Source organism: Maylandia zebra, linkage group LG10 (assembly GCF_041146795.1).
Source record: "Maylandia zebra isolate NMK-2024a linkage group LG10, Mzebra_GT3a, whole genome shotgun sequence".
NCBI lineage: Eukaryota > Metazoa > Chordata > Actinopteri > Cichliformes > Cichlidae > Maylandia > Maylandia zebra.
In genome coordinates, this window is record NC_135176.1 from 2,288,180 (window position 1) to 2,302,492 (window position 14,313).

Here is a 14,313-nt window from a genome sequence, read left to right on the forward strand (position 1 = left end):
GCTATCATAAAAAGAAGATTAGCCTGTTATCTGCGACTGCTCTGTTTTAGAAACGTTCTTAGACTGACTTTGGGTTTTTGAAATCATGGGATTATTTTCTGCGAGGTTGGTTCAGGGAGACATTTTGCCTCGAATCCCAAACACCGGATTATAACGTCTCTCGGATTAAGACCTTTTTGCCCTCGTCCCCATTCTCTGCCCTCCCACCTCTCACAGCAGACGAGTGTCGTTCCTCAGCCTCATTCTGCAGAATGACTCTTCCTGTTTAAAGGGAGTTCTTCCTCACCGCTGTCACCAAGTGCATCCTCATAGGTGACATCTGATTGCTCTCTCTCTCTGATATAGTAGCTTCTTTACTTTACTATATAGAGCACCTTGAGGCAACTGTTGTTGTGGAAAACTAAACAGAATAAACATAACGAGCCCCTTCCTCAAATTATTACCTAAACTATTAGATAATAAACATGATTAAGCTTTTAAGTTAAATATGAAAATGATTGTTGTAGTTGAACTATTCCAAAATTCCCTCTCTTGGACTTTACCAAAACAGTGCTCTTCTGGTGTTCTTCAGCTTGTGTGGGCAACGGTACGCGACTGTAAAAGCATGATTTCTCCAAACGTGTGAATTTGTTCTGTGTTGCCGTTTGCTAGTGTCTGACAAACCAACCTCTCTGTTTACCTCTGCTTAAGATGTGATATCACCTCCCTGCACCCCAGAGTTAATGAGAAAACTGGAATGACCAGGTAGGAGGTATAAATATGTTATCTGGGAGGCTGCTGGGACAATGAGCAGATCTTAGTGGTATGTGAGGAGCCAGGCGGCCTGCTGGCTCCCATCACTGCAGCAGTTATCAGTGTTCAGCTCCCTGAGGCTCTGCAGAAAGACCGGGGGAGCGGTTACTGTAGAAGGGGAAAGCTGCAGGGCCTTTTGAGTGTGTGTGCACTCTCTCTTGGTCATTAGGATCAAAGACAAACATGTATGAAATGGTATTAAACGTGTCTTTTTACCTGCTTTTATTTATCTGATTAAAACCAAACCAATCAGGACCGTCTTCTGTTAATCACAAACACAACTAAACCTAAACGATCTGCAACAGGGAGCGCGAGGTAGCGCCAACGGTGTAGAAATATAAATGATTGTCTAATTGATATTAAAACATATTAATGACTGCAGTCTAATGGTTTAAGAATGCCACAGAGGAAGTGTCAGCCTGCGACAGCCTGTGTGTGTTGGCATCGTGTTTGCTTCTGACATCTTTCCAGTATGCTTTGTTCTTCCCATCATGCACTTTGTCCCCTCGGGCTGTGCGTGGGCACACATATTACCATAGATGCAGAAGGTGGTGGCGTGTTTATGAATGTTTTAATGAGTGAACACAATGGGTGCAAGGAATTCAAAGTCGTGAGCAGGAAATCAACATCAAGTAGTTGTCAGTGGAACTTTATCGCCATCTACTGGAGGTAGTTTCATATTAACTCATTGAGCTTGGGGATGAGATATGAGACCTCATGTAAATAGAACAAAACAATAGAAAGCAAAGCTGATTCGACCTTTCTAAATACTGGAGAATCTGGGTTTTTTTCTAGAAGCAGGTCAATAATCCTGTACCCACGTCAGCCATGTTTAAACAACATTAAACATCTATGTGCTCGTGATCCAGGTTTATTAAAGTTTACATACTATAGCCTGTAAATTATAACCTTCCCCTCTAACCCTCATCCAACTAATCACACACACACGTGCTTCCTTCTGTATCTAAACATCTTGTCTTACAACCACGTGAAACTCGTACTCTTGAGTGCGAGTGGAATCGGGGCCAATTCACGGTTCAGTATCTTGCCCAAGGATACTTCGACGTGCCGACTGGAAGAGCCAAGGATCAAACCGCCAACTTTCTGACTGGACTGCTCCACCTCCCGAGACACAGCCACCCAATTCGGAGAAGTAGAATGGAAGGAGAGTCTGCTGACAGACATGCTCTTTTAAGATGAAGCTTTTAGCGTTTCTTTTGATAAAGCTTGTAGTTAGGGCTGGTTCCATAAGCCACTCTGCATGTCATTAGCCTTTGTCTCCTGTAGTTTTGTCCTGTTTGAGGTCTCTACACTCCTTCAGTCCCAGGCGGCTGCCTCTCCTCAGATTGTTTCTTAGACTGAGAGGCTGGAAAGTGTGTAAACACTGAGCCAGTAACATGAGTGAGTGCTTGATTGATCTACTAACTACTGACAAAACATTCATATTCCACTGACTCTCAGTTTCTAAATAACAGTGAGTTAGTCTGTAAATCAAGAGTCAGAAAAGCTAAAACTAACCTGACTAACCCTTAACATAAGACCGAGTGTGGTATTTATTTTAAAAAGAACATTTCAGAATCAGAATCGTGTTTATTGGCCAAGTATATGTGCAGACACATACAAGGAATTTGGTTCCGGTGGCTCTCGAGTACATTTAAACTTAACATAGTTCTGTATCACATAATTCTGTAACTCGTATAAGTAACATGGATCTCACCGGGTGTTCCCAGGAAGATTCTGTTGAATATTCAGCAGGAGAAATGTTTCATCACTTATCCAAGGGACTTCTTCAGCCTCTCCAGTGTTAAAAACAGTACATTTGCCTAATGATTGAAACTAGCACCACTGACTAACAATGGGCCTCGAGGTCAGTTTCATGACAAGATGTAAATTGATGCAAATTGTCATGACAATTGATCAACGGCTGCAATCACAGCATTGCAAGAGGATGAACGATGTCTCCTCGGTTCAGAGACGCTCGTTCACTTTTTGTGTAGGTTTTGTCTTACTTCTCTCTATCACCTTTTTTATCCCTTTGAAGAAGTGACACTCCATAAATGCTAAAGAGGTAAGTATTATTTCTCAGTTGCAGTGAATAGATAGAAGAAAATAAGCTGTAGAAAACTGAGAAGAAAGAAGAGAAATAACAATTTAACATAAACCAGTGACACACTCAGGGGCCTGATCAGGCAGGGCCTCCTTGGATGAGGGTGCCTAGTGATAATGGCCGAAACACCCGATGAATGCAAGGTCCACTACTGACGATGTGTCCCAAATTTAAAATGATAATTTAGATCAGATCTCTAATCCCTAAACCTAACTAAGGAGGAAAATGGCAGATTAGCCTGGGTAAAAGACCGAAAGTTGAGGCACACAACGATGTGTGCTGCTGATAAAAGCGTCTGGGCTTTCCTCATAACAGCCATCCCTCAAGATTCCCTCCATTTAATGTAATGCATTATCAGGGACTGTAACATCCTTTTACTCAATCATGACAAGATGTAAATTCATGTAAATTGTCATGACAATTGATCAACGGCTGCAATCACAGCATTGCAAGAGGATGAACGATGTCTCCTTAGGTCCCCTCCTCGGTTCAGAGATGCTCGTTCACTTTCTGTGTACTTGTCTCCTCGACTCTCCCGAAACTAAAAACACAAATATTCTCAATAAGTACCTTTATTTACCAATTAGCTAATATCTTTGTCATGATATGGTAACTCGTAATCACTTCATACAGTGTAAGCTAACCTTTGCGCACTAACTTTAAGCTGGCGCCACAAAGATAAAACAACAACAACAACAATCGATTTAAATGGTCTTACCTTCAAAAACTTCCTTAACTGGCAGAAGTCGGTTTAGTGTGAAGTGAGCTTTATTGGTTCCCCTTGAACCAGATCTGGAGCATTCGTGTATCCCTGGGTTTGATAATAAGTACTTATCATGATCAAGCTGCCTGTTCTCATCAGGCCAAAACCACTTTCAGACTACCAGAAATGTCCTGGTGTTTCCAGTACAGTAGGCTACACTGCTGCATGGAGGCTTTGTCCTCAAGAGAAGGGGAATGTTGCTCTAATTTATTTTAATCCTAAAGAATTTGGCTTAATGTGATTTAAAGAAAAGAAACATCAACCTCAAACAAATGTTGAAGCTGAACCGTTTTACTGTTAATCTCTCACTCAAGAAAAAGTTTTACGGTCTCTTAGCAGCAAATAACGTAATCCTTTGCAGAGGATGTAGAAGGTAAATAAATGATGAACCATTGTCAGTGCAATATTAACGGTGCAGGCCTGCAGAAGGCCAGGAGTGACAAAATGAATTAAATAAATGAATAATTTATTAAATGTTTCGAATGAAATGAATTTAATTCATTTAATTAATTATCAAGTCACACTAAATGCAAATAAGAAAAAATACTATGTGAAGGTAAAAATATTGCTTGGTGATTGTTGACATGCGACAGCACAGAGCCCAGCCTCGGCTCCGGATGATGGGATGGAGGCTGCCGATCTGGAGCCGAGCTCTGGTATCCTGTCCTCACACCGCAGCTCTCACAGGGCTCCTCACAAACCCAAAGCAACTTGAGCAGCGAGGACAAACTTGACTTCATGTGTAGTTAGGTGTAAGCAGAAATGTGTCGATTGCCTGCAGCTTCATGCATATTCAGATGCAGATATTTGTTTCTAGATGACATTTTTAAAAAGTCGTGACTTTTGGCCCTTGAACAGAAAGTAATCCAAGTTTGAAGTCAGTTAAGTTGTTGCTTAAAATGTCTTTTGAATATTAAGAAGAAGGAAGAGAACAGGCTGCATTTCCCTGCTGTCATGCCTTCTTTCATTTTAGTAAACAGTCGCACACACAAGTCTAAAGAATCACGTCTGTGAGGCACCAGTGAACAACCAAAGGCTCTGGGTTGGAGAGATTTTGATGGAAACATTTTCTGCAGCTAATAAAAGACAAAATATTTAAATGATAGTCTTTTGCTGCAACCACCAGTTCCTTAGCAGTGTAACGCACACACACACACACACACACACACACACACACACACACACACACACACACACACACACACACACACACACACACACAGGGCAGATTGTTTAATCCTTGCAGCTGAGCTGTATTTACTAAAAATCTGAGCGTTAACAAGCTCGTGTCGCTCAGCCTTTAATGGAGTTCTAAAACTCCACAGGTGCAGGTTCAGGTGAGCACAGAGCCTGATGCATCAGCAGAAACTTGAGGACGCGGCGCGCCAAGCCCAGAAGCCACGGGCACGTCACCATGACGATGAGGATCTTGACGGCATGTTGAACAGGAAAGAAAAGAAGATCTATGGCTGCTATGCTCAGGCGAACAAAGCACCGTGGCACAAAAACACAAAGTATTTAACATTATGTTTTATTTATGACTATTTTATTTCAGCAGGTAAATCATTCTAAGAAGCTTTTCAGCTCCATGAGAGTCTACAGCAGCAGTTTGGCTTTTGCTGTTTGTATTTGTGGAAATGAGCTTCCTCCGAAGGGTGGCTGGCCTCTCCCATAGAGACAGGGTGAGACAGGCCATGCGGGAGGGGCTCAGAGTAGAGCCGCTGCTCCTCCCCATTGAAAGGAGCCAGCTGAGGTGGTTGGGGCATCTGACAAAGATGCCTCCTGGGCGCCTCCTGGGTGAGGTGTTCCGGGCATGTACCACCGGGAGGAGGCCCCAGGGCAGACCCAGGCCAGCCGAGAGCCGGGAATGCCTTGGTGTTCCCCCGGATAAGCTGGAGGAGGTGGCTGGGGAGGTCTGGGCTTCTCTGCTTGGGCTGCTGCCCCCATGACCCTGCCCCGGATAAGTGGAAGAAAATGGATGGATGGATGTTTGTATTTGTATGTTTTGTTGTGTAGAGAAACGTCCATATAAAGGCCCGGCTCCGCCTCCAAACAGGTTCAATATTCCACCTGCTGACAAGTTTGTGCATCAATGACAGAAGAAAACTACTGAGGACAGATTTACAGTTTAATATTGAATGTGTTTAATACACACATCACTTTGTCATTCATTCTATTCAAACACACTTTGTGCCATTAACTGTAAAGCACTTGTGATCATATTTTTGCACACCTACATTAAATTGGCGACTTTGTTGACTTGTTCTTTACGTACACTTTAGAGCTTTTATTGTCATTGTGCAGTTTCTTGCACAGCAAAATTGGGTAGCTGGACTCAGACTTTTTATCAGCTCAGATAAAAAAATTATTGTGGGTGATTTTAACATCCATGTAGATGCTAAAAATGGCAGCCTCAACACGGCATTTAATCTGTTGGAACTGATATTTTTTATATAGTCATTTGTGCTTAGGAACATATAATCATTTATCCTTAGAAATACACAATCATTTGTATGTTGATAAAGTATCTTATCCTTATTAGGTCTGATAAAAATCTGTTTGCACTTGTGTACCATGAGATGAGAGGAAGTGGCCTCGATGTTATAATTTCCATTATAGCTTTAGAAACCAGACTGTCCTGTTCTGTTTTCTTAAAAGTGCCAGAGTTCATACCTTCAAATGTGCATTTGAGATATGACCTATTGCAAGAACCTGTTTTTATAGTTTAGCAAGACGCTTACTTCTGCTTTTCTGCATACAGTTTAAGTTCATTGAAAGGTCATACGTCTATGTAAAGTATGGCTGGAAGCACACACACACACACACACACACACACACACACACACACACACACACACACACACACACACACACACACACACACACACACACACACAGAATACAGACACTGATGCCTGTCTAAGAATGTCACGTGTATTTGTAATTGCATATTCATGAATGATTGCTTGCTGACAGTAAAAAGGGCTGTAGCGAAGGAATCAGTTGAAGTTGGCTAAGGACAGGTGAAGGCCTGAGCTGACTTCCCTTGCGAGCCACAAGCTCTGCCTTGTCTTGTTTTGTCGTGCAGTTATTGAGTGTCTTGTGTTCCAGCGGGGTTTGTGCCTAGATAAACCCAACAATCTGTTATTAGACTCAACAGGCTTCTCTCAAAATGTAAAAGAACCAACCCACCACTTTAATCACACTCTAGCTCTTGTTTTAACATATGGCATGGCTATTAATGTATTAAAAGATGGAACTTAATACCAATCCTAAATTTTGAGTCACCCCCTGCTATTGTACTATTGCTGTGGGAGTCTCCTAGTGGGTGTGTGTTGTTAGCGGCAGCCATTCCATGCTCAAAGAAAACCGTACTGTTGTAACGATCTCCGCGCATGTATGCACGGACGAGTACAGCCGTGGAGACCTGGCTCATAAGGTGTAATGTTGCTGACAGCGAGTAAAGGTCTGTTATTGGATTTAACCGACTGGCTTCGGGTTATTCGGCTAACCCCCACACCACACGCACGCTGGACCTGCTAGCCACTCCTTCCTCGCCAGACTGCTGTTACACCATGTATGAAAGATTATTATGTTTCAGCTCAACCGAGGACCCTAGTGTGCTGGTGTAATGTAGATTACCAAGCAAGATGGATAGAAAAAAAAGAGATGCCTCAAGAGATTTTCCAATTCAGGCAAGCTTAGGGGACGTGACACTTATTAAAAAACAAATTAATCAAGGAAACCAATGGATTAACCTGGCTTTAAAACTCTGGTTACAGTTTCTTAACAAGAATGATTGGAATGAAGAGGCCAGGATCTTAAGATGGTGCGCTTATGATCTTGATTTTTTTACCCAATAAGTTAGATGTGAGATAGAAGAACTGGGCAGGACAAGGCTTAACAGCATACTGTATGTTTTATGATAAGGGAACTCTTAGGGACTTCCAGTCAATAAAAGATCAATACCAGCATTTCAAACATTACTGTGTCTGATGTGGGCGTGTCTGATCATTACTGTGTTTTCTTTGAAAGTAAAATCTCAGCCCACACAAATATATCAACAGCAGTGATCACAAAACGGTGTATAACTGAAGACAGTAGTGAGATCTTTAACCAGGTCTTAACACCTGACCTGTCCAAAGGTTCAGTCAATGAGCTCGTCAATAGCTTCAATGCTAACATGTTAAATGTAATGGACACTATTGCCCCCATTAAGGTGAAGGTTATCTCTGGAAGGAAAAAGTCTCCATGGAGAAACTCCACACTGGTGAAAAATGAAAAAAGAGAGTGTAGGAAAGCTGAGCGCAGATGGAGAAAAACAAACCTCCAGGTTCATTATGACATCTATAAAGAGAAACTTCACAATTATAATTTACAACTGAGGAATGCAAGGAGGTCCTACTTCTCTGACATCATCACTAAAAACAGCCATAATGCTCGGGTCTTATTTTCTACAGTTGACAGGCTAACAAACCCTCCTGTGCCAGTGGCAGCTGAACTTCATTCGACCATGGCCTGCAATGACTTTGCCAAATTCTTCACAGACAAAATCCAAAAGATTAGACAAGCAGTTGGAACATCAACAGCAGATCCAGGATATGTACTGTGTCCACCAAAAAACTGTTTAAACACCATGAAACAGTTTCAACCTATTAACAGCAAAGACCTGGAGGACATCTTAGGTCAACTGAACTCCTCCTCCTGCTGTTTAGATGTCCTGCCAACAAGTTTTTTCAAAAAGGTCTCAAAGACTTTAGAGTCAGACCTGTTACAGATCGTCAACTTTTCTTTATTATCAGGTGTGTTTCCAGAATCACTAAAAACTGCTGTAATCAAACCTATACTGAAAAAGGACAATCTTGACAAGACACAAATGAACAACTACAGGCCGATCTCAAATCTCCCGTTTTTAAGTAAGATCATTGAAAAAGCAGTTTCTCAACAGCTCAGTTACTTCTTAAAACAGAATAATTGCTACGATGCCTTCCAGTCAGGTTTTAGACAGAACCACAGCACTGAAACTGCTCTGACCAAAGTGTTTAATGACATATGTCTGAATACAGACAGTGGAAAAATGTCAGTCCTAGTTTTACTGGATCTCAGTGCAGCATTTGATACAGTTGACCACAACATATTACTCAAACGACTGGAGAACTGGACAGGTCTTTCAGGAACTGTACTAAACTGGTTCAAAACATACGTAGAAAACAGGAAATACTTTGTATCAATAGGTAACTTCACATCTGAGCAGACAAGTATCACATGTGGAGTTCCCCAAGGTTCCATCTTGGGACCCCTTCTGTTTAACATCTACATGCTCCCACTGGCACAGATTATAAACAACAACAAAATAAACTACCACAGCTATGCAGATGACACACAAATATATATCACAATGTCACCAGGAGCCCGAGGCCCTGTACAGGCTCTTGGTAAATGCATTGAGGAAATTAATGACTGGTTGTGCCACAATTTTCTCCAGCTAAACAAAAACAAAACTGAGGTAATAGTCTTTGGCGCCAAAGAAAAACGATTACAGGTCACCAGAGAACTTCAATCTATACATCTAAAAACCACAAACCAGGCGAGAAATTTGGGTGTAGACCTAAACTTAGAAAAACACATTAAGACAATAACAAAGTCAGCTTACTATCACCTCAAGAATATATCAAGGATAAAAGATCTGATGTCTCAACAGGACCTGGAAAAACTAGTCCATGCATTCATCTTTAGTAGGCTTGATTACTGTAACAGCATCTTTACAGGTCTACCTAAAAAATCAGTCAGACAACTACAGCTCATTCAGAACTCTGCTGCTCGAGTCCTCACTAAGACCAAAAAAGTGGACCACATCAGTCCAGCTCTGAGGTCCTTACACTGGCTGCCTGTCCGTCAGAGGATAGACTTTAAAGTTCTGATGCTGGCCTATAAAGCTCTGAATGGTTTAGGACCAAAATACATCAATGACCTCCTGACCCAGTATGAACCATCCAGATCCCTCAGGTCATCTGGATCCGGTCTTTTATCAGTTCCCAGAGTCAGAACCAGACACGGAGAAGCTGCATTCAGCTTTTATGCTCCTTATATCTGGAACAAACTCCCAGAAAGCCTCAGATCAGCTGAAACACTCAGTTTATTTAAATCCAGGTTGAAGACTCACCTGTTCTCAGCTGCATTTGAATAAAGCACCAAATCCACACTTTTAAGCTTAAATTTCAAAACTTACATTTAACTACTGATCTTATCTATTTCTGATTTTATCTGTTTTGATTTTATATACTGTTTTGTTTGTTTGTTTGTTTGTTAAGTGGGTTTAGAGCTCTGGGTAGCTCCCCAGCTGGGTCTAGAGAGTATTTTAAATTCAGGGAATTTAAAATAGAAAGTAGCTCGTCCACAGAAGGACTGGTAGCTCCCCTTACGATAAGGGTTCAGATCGTGCGAACAGGTGTGAAATGTGTGTGTTTAGTTTGTTTATTTGCTTGTTTTAATCAATTTTAAATCATGCTTTTTATTTGTTTTTGTTTCTAATGTCTCTGTAAAGCACTTTGAATCACCTTGTTGTTGAATTGTGCTATACAAATAAATTTGCCTTGCCTTGCCTTGCCTTACCAGTTAAGCAAGACTGATTTTTTTCAGGTTTCTCCAAATCCCGCATCATTTACATAACTTTATACCCAAGAGAACAGATCTTTTCTCTCTTCCTGTTCTGAATATATTTGTTAAGGCATACCATGTGGATCCTGGTCTCAAAATGATTTCTAGACTGTGCAAGGGTTTACAGGAGGTTAGGAATTTGAATACAATTTACATCAAACAAAAATGGGAAAGGGAAACAAATATGGTAATCTCAAATGACATTTGGTATCAGCAATGTGCTTTATAGTGGAGAATCTCTAGCTCTAATATATGGAGACGTTTTGGCTGGAAGAGTCTTTGCCGATCTTTTATTACACCTGCGCAAAGTAAACATTATTCCAACTCCTCCAGCAGCAGGAGAAACTGTGGGGCCCAAGGAGTAAAGCACCTCCACTTGTTTTGGTCCTGTCCATTGATAAACACTTTTTGGGTTTCGATTCATTCTGAGTTACAGACTATTCTTAGTATGCAACTTCCCTTTAATTGGGATGAACTCTTGTTTGGATGTTTATACTCAGTATTGTGGATAAAGTGATCAAGCTGTTATATGGCATTTTGAGTGTGGCTGCCCGAAAGACTATCACTAAGAAATGGCTAAGTGTAAAAATTCTGTCACTAAATGACTGGCGTGAGGTTGTCTATGGTTGTTTAAAATGGAGAAAATTACATTCTCTAACAGATTTCAATATGACACATTTGTTGAGATTTGGGACAAATTGAAACATTACCTTTTTGCTCTCACAGTGACCTTTGTATTGTAAGCAATACAAGGTCAGGAATAACACACCGTTGGTAAGCACACATAGAAACTGGCAACTAAAAAATCTTTATTTATATAGAACAGTCTCCTCAAGGTATTTTATATTGTACACTAGATCGTACAATAATAGATACAGAGAAAAACCCAACAATCATATGACCCCCTATGAGCAGCACTTTGGCGACAGTGGGAAGGAAAAACTCCCTTTTAACAGGAAGAAACCTCCAGCAGAACCAGGCTCAGGGAGGGGCGGGGCCATCTGCTGTGATTGGTTGGGGTGAGAGAAGGAAGACAGGATGAAGCACATGCTCCGGAAGAGAGACAGAGATTAATAACAGGTATGATTCAATGCAGAGAGGTCTATTAACACAGAGTGAGTGAAAAAGGTGACTGAAAAGGAAAATCATGGGAGTCCCCCGGCAGCCTAAGCCTATTGCAGCATAACTAAGTTCATGCATTTATTACTTCCAGGCTGGACGACTGTAATTCATTATTATCAGGATGTCCAAAAAACTCCCTGAAAAGTATTTCAATTTCTCCTGCTGGGATTTCTTCTCTGTTATGGACCCAGGGTCCTTCTACTTGAGGTGGATTTATTTCTATCCCCACTACTGGAACATCAGCCTGTTCCTCCTCTTCATTATCAGCCTCTTCATCATTGTCCTGAACTCTGACCTCCTCATCAACATCTTGTTGCACTTGATGAATAACTTGGCCCAGAACACGGAGGTTTTCCTCAGTTAAGAGGCCGCGCAACACACCGAATTCAAGCCAGTGGACCATCGGCTGAATCTCTTCAAAATCCGGACGCTGTTGCAGTTCAAAAACCAGTTCATCAGCTGGTACCCCTACAACAACAAACAGAAATATTATTGTTATCATTCATATGATGCTAAAACTGTCCACAAATTCCAATTTATGCAAAATAACTACATGTGGAACATACAAACCGATAAAAACCCTGAAAAGCATAAATTTCACAGCCTCAACTCTCGCGGCCCGGTACCAAACGACTCACGGACCGGTACCGGTAAAGAGGAGAGCGCGCGAAAGCCCCCTGGTGGAGGATGGAGTCACTAACAATTGATCCCAGAAAGGCGATTAGTAATGGACTAATAAAATGACAACCATTAATGCAACATGAAAAAAACAATAACAATTTTCTTATCGTATTGACATCGTTTCTATGCTTATGGCACCTAATATGAATTAGTATTAACTGTATACACCCTTGCTTTGTCGTGAACCCCATGAATAACAGCTGTATGGAGCTTTTTGATACTGCCTATCAGTGTTGGTCAAGTTACTTGAAAAAAGTAATCAGTAACTAATTACCGATTACTTCCCCAAAAAAGTAATCCTGTTACTTTACTGATTACTTATTTTCAAAAGTAATTAATTACTTAGTTACTTTTTAAAAACACAATTTACAACCTGAGTAGGTGATAAAGTGATAGATCTTTCAGCCCAATTCTACTTTTTCTGCATAATTTTCTGCATAATTTGATTACAAAATGTAATCAAATGGAAAAGTCTCTTTTTAAAACTTGTTTTATCAGTTTTAATCTTTTAACTTTATGCATCAAGCAAAAAATTTAATTATATGCAACATTCTCTGACTTGAATAAATTAGTTTAACATTTAAACCTATTTTCTGCACATTCCAGCTCATAAAATAAAATATTTTTTGTGTTTACACTCAGTCTTTCAAATAGATGCAAGTAAAACACAGCAGAAAATAAATAAAGTCAAAGACTCAGCGGTCCTGTTGCTCTATTTTCACCTGTAAAGCAGGAGTGCGGTAGGCGGAGGTTTACCCTGGTGCAGGTGTGCCGCGGTCAGTGGAAGAATCCGCGAGTTTCTCTGTGAGTTTCCCATTACGTCGTAGCTACTCGGTGCTTGCTTGGAAGTTTAGGGGTTTTTTCGCTGTAAAAAGAAGTTTTCTTCCCACACACAGCGGACACTAATGTTTTTGTCACTTTTTATGGAATCAAACTCAAAGTAAGGTCAGTACTTCCACGCTTTAAACGCTGCACGCTCATACTCTCTCCCGCACTCGATATATTATCCATTGTTGATCTGCACACAGCTGTTGTCACGAATGTCGCACTCGCTTACCTCACTGTTGTGAGACATTCTCGCAAAAAAAATCACGGTTTTAGTAACGTGGTAACGCAGCGTTCCTACGGGAAAGTAACGGTAATCTAATTACCGTTTTTGCAATAGTAATCCCTTACTTTACTCGTTACCTGAAAAAAATAATCAGATTACAGTAACGTGTTACAAGTAACGCGTTACTGCCCATCTCTGCTGCCTATGGGGAATAATAGTAGCCTTCCAACCTATCACGCACTCACTTTGAATCGGTAGTCTGTCTCCTCTGTCCATTCTCCTGGGATGATACACAGTCTGGAGGAAACTAAAGCAGCACAGCTCTCAAACTTTACGGATTCCAACTTATCCAGAGTTATGACACAGTCCTTAAAATGCTGTGAAATCTTTTAGCTCTTTAAAAACGCGGAGTAAATGTAGACTAATCACCACTGAATGCTGTGAGGAACGCTGCCAACTGTTAACTGATATGTCTCCACCAACTATCCAAATATAATGATGGTGATGAACGTCACAGGTTAACTTTGTAGTTGTGCGTTCTGACTCTCTCAGTGACGTCATCGACTGAAGCTGCTCTGCTGGTGAAAAAACGTCACTTTGAAACTTTTACAGGTGAAGCATTTTTTTTTACAAAGTTTTGAAGTTATTATAGTGACAGAAAGAGGCCACGAGATGGCGCCATTCTTCACGTAGTTGATACCGTCTGTGGCTGTTTGGTTTCTGTTCACAACCCTCCACGAGTGTTTTGCATAAAGTATTCCTCAGGCTCATGATTTCTGTTTCCTCTCTGGCTGAATTATATTATATTAAATTAAATTAAGGAAACTAGAGCGAGTCTTTCATCAGTAATTAGTTATTTTAAACACTTTACTACCTAAAGTGCATTTTTGGTGCTTTACATGTTTGCTGAACTGCTTCATGGGCGAAAAACCTTCTCATTCGTTCAAATAAAATCTATACTTCCTGGATTGCCAAGTTTGAAAATAAAAGCATTCAACAGAGTGTCAAAATGTGTTGTGTAAGTGTAGAAACACTGAACAAAAATATAAATGCAACACTTTTGCTCCCATTTTTCATGAGCTGAAACATTTTCTACATGCACAAAACAACCATTACTCTCAAATCTGTCTAAATCTCTGT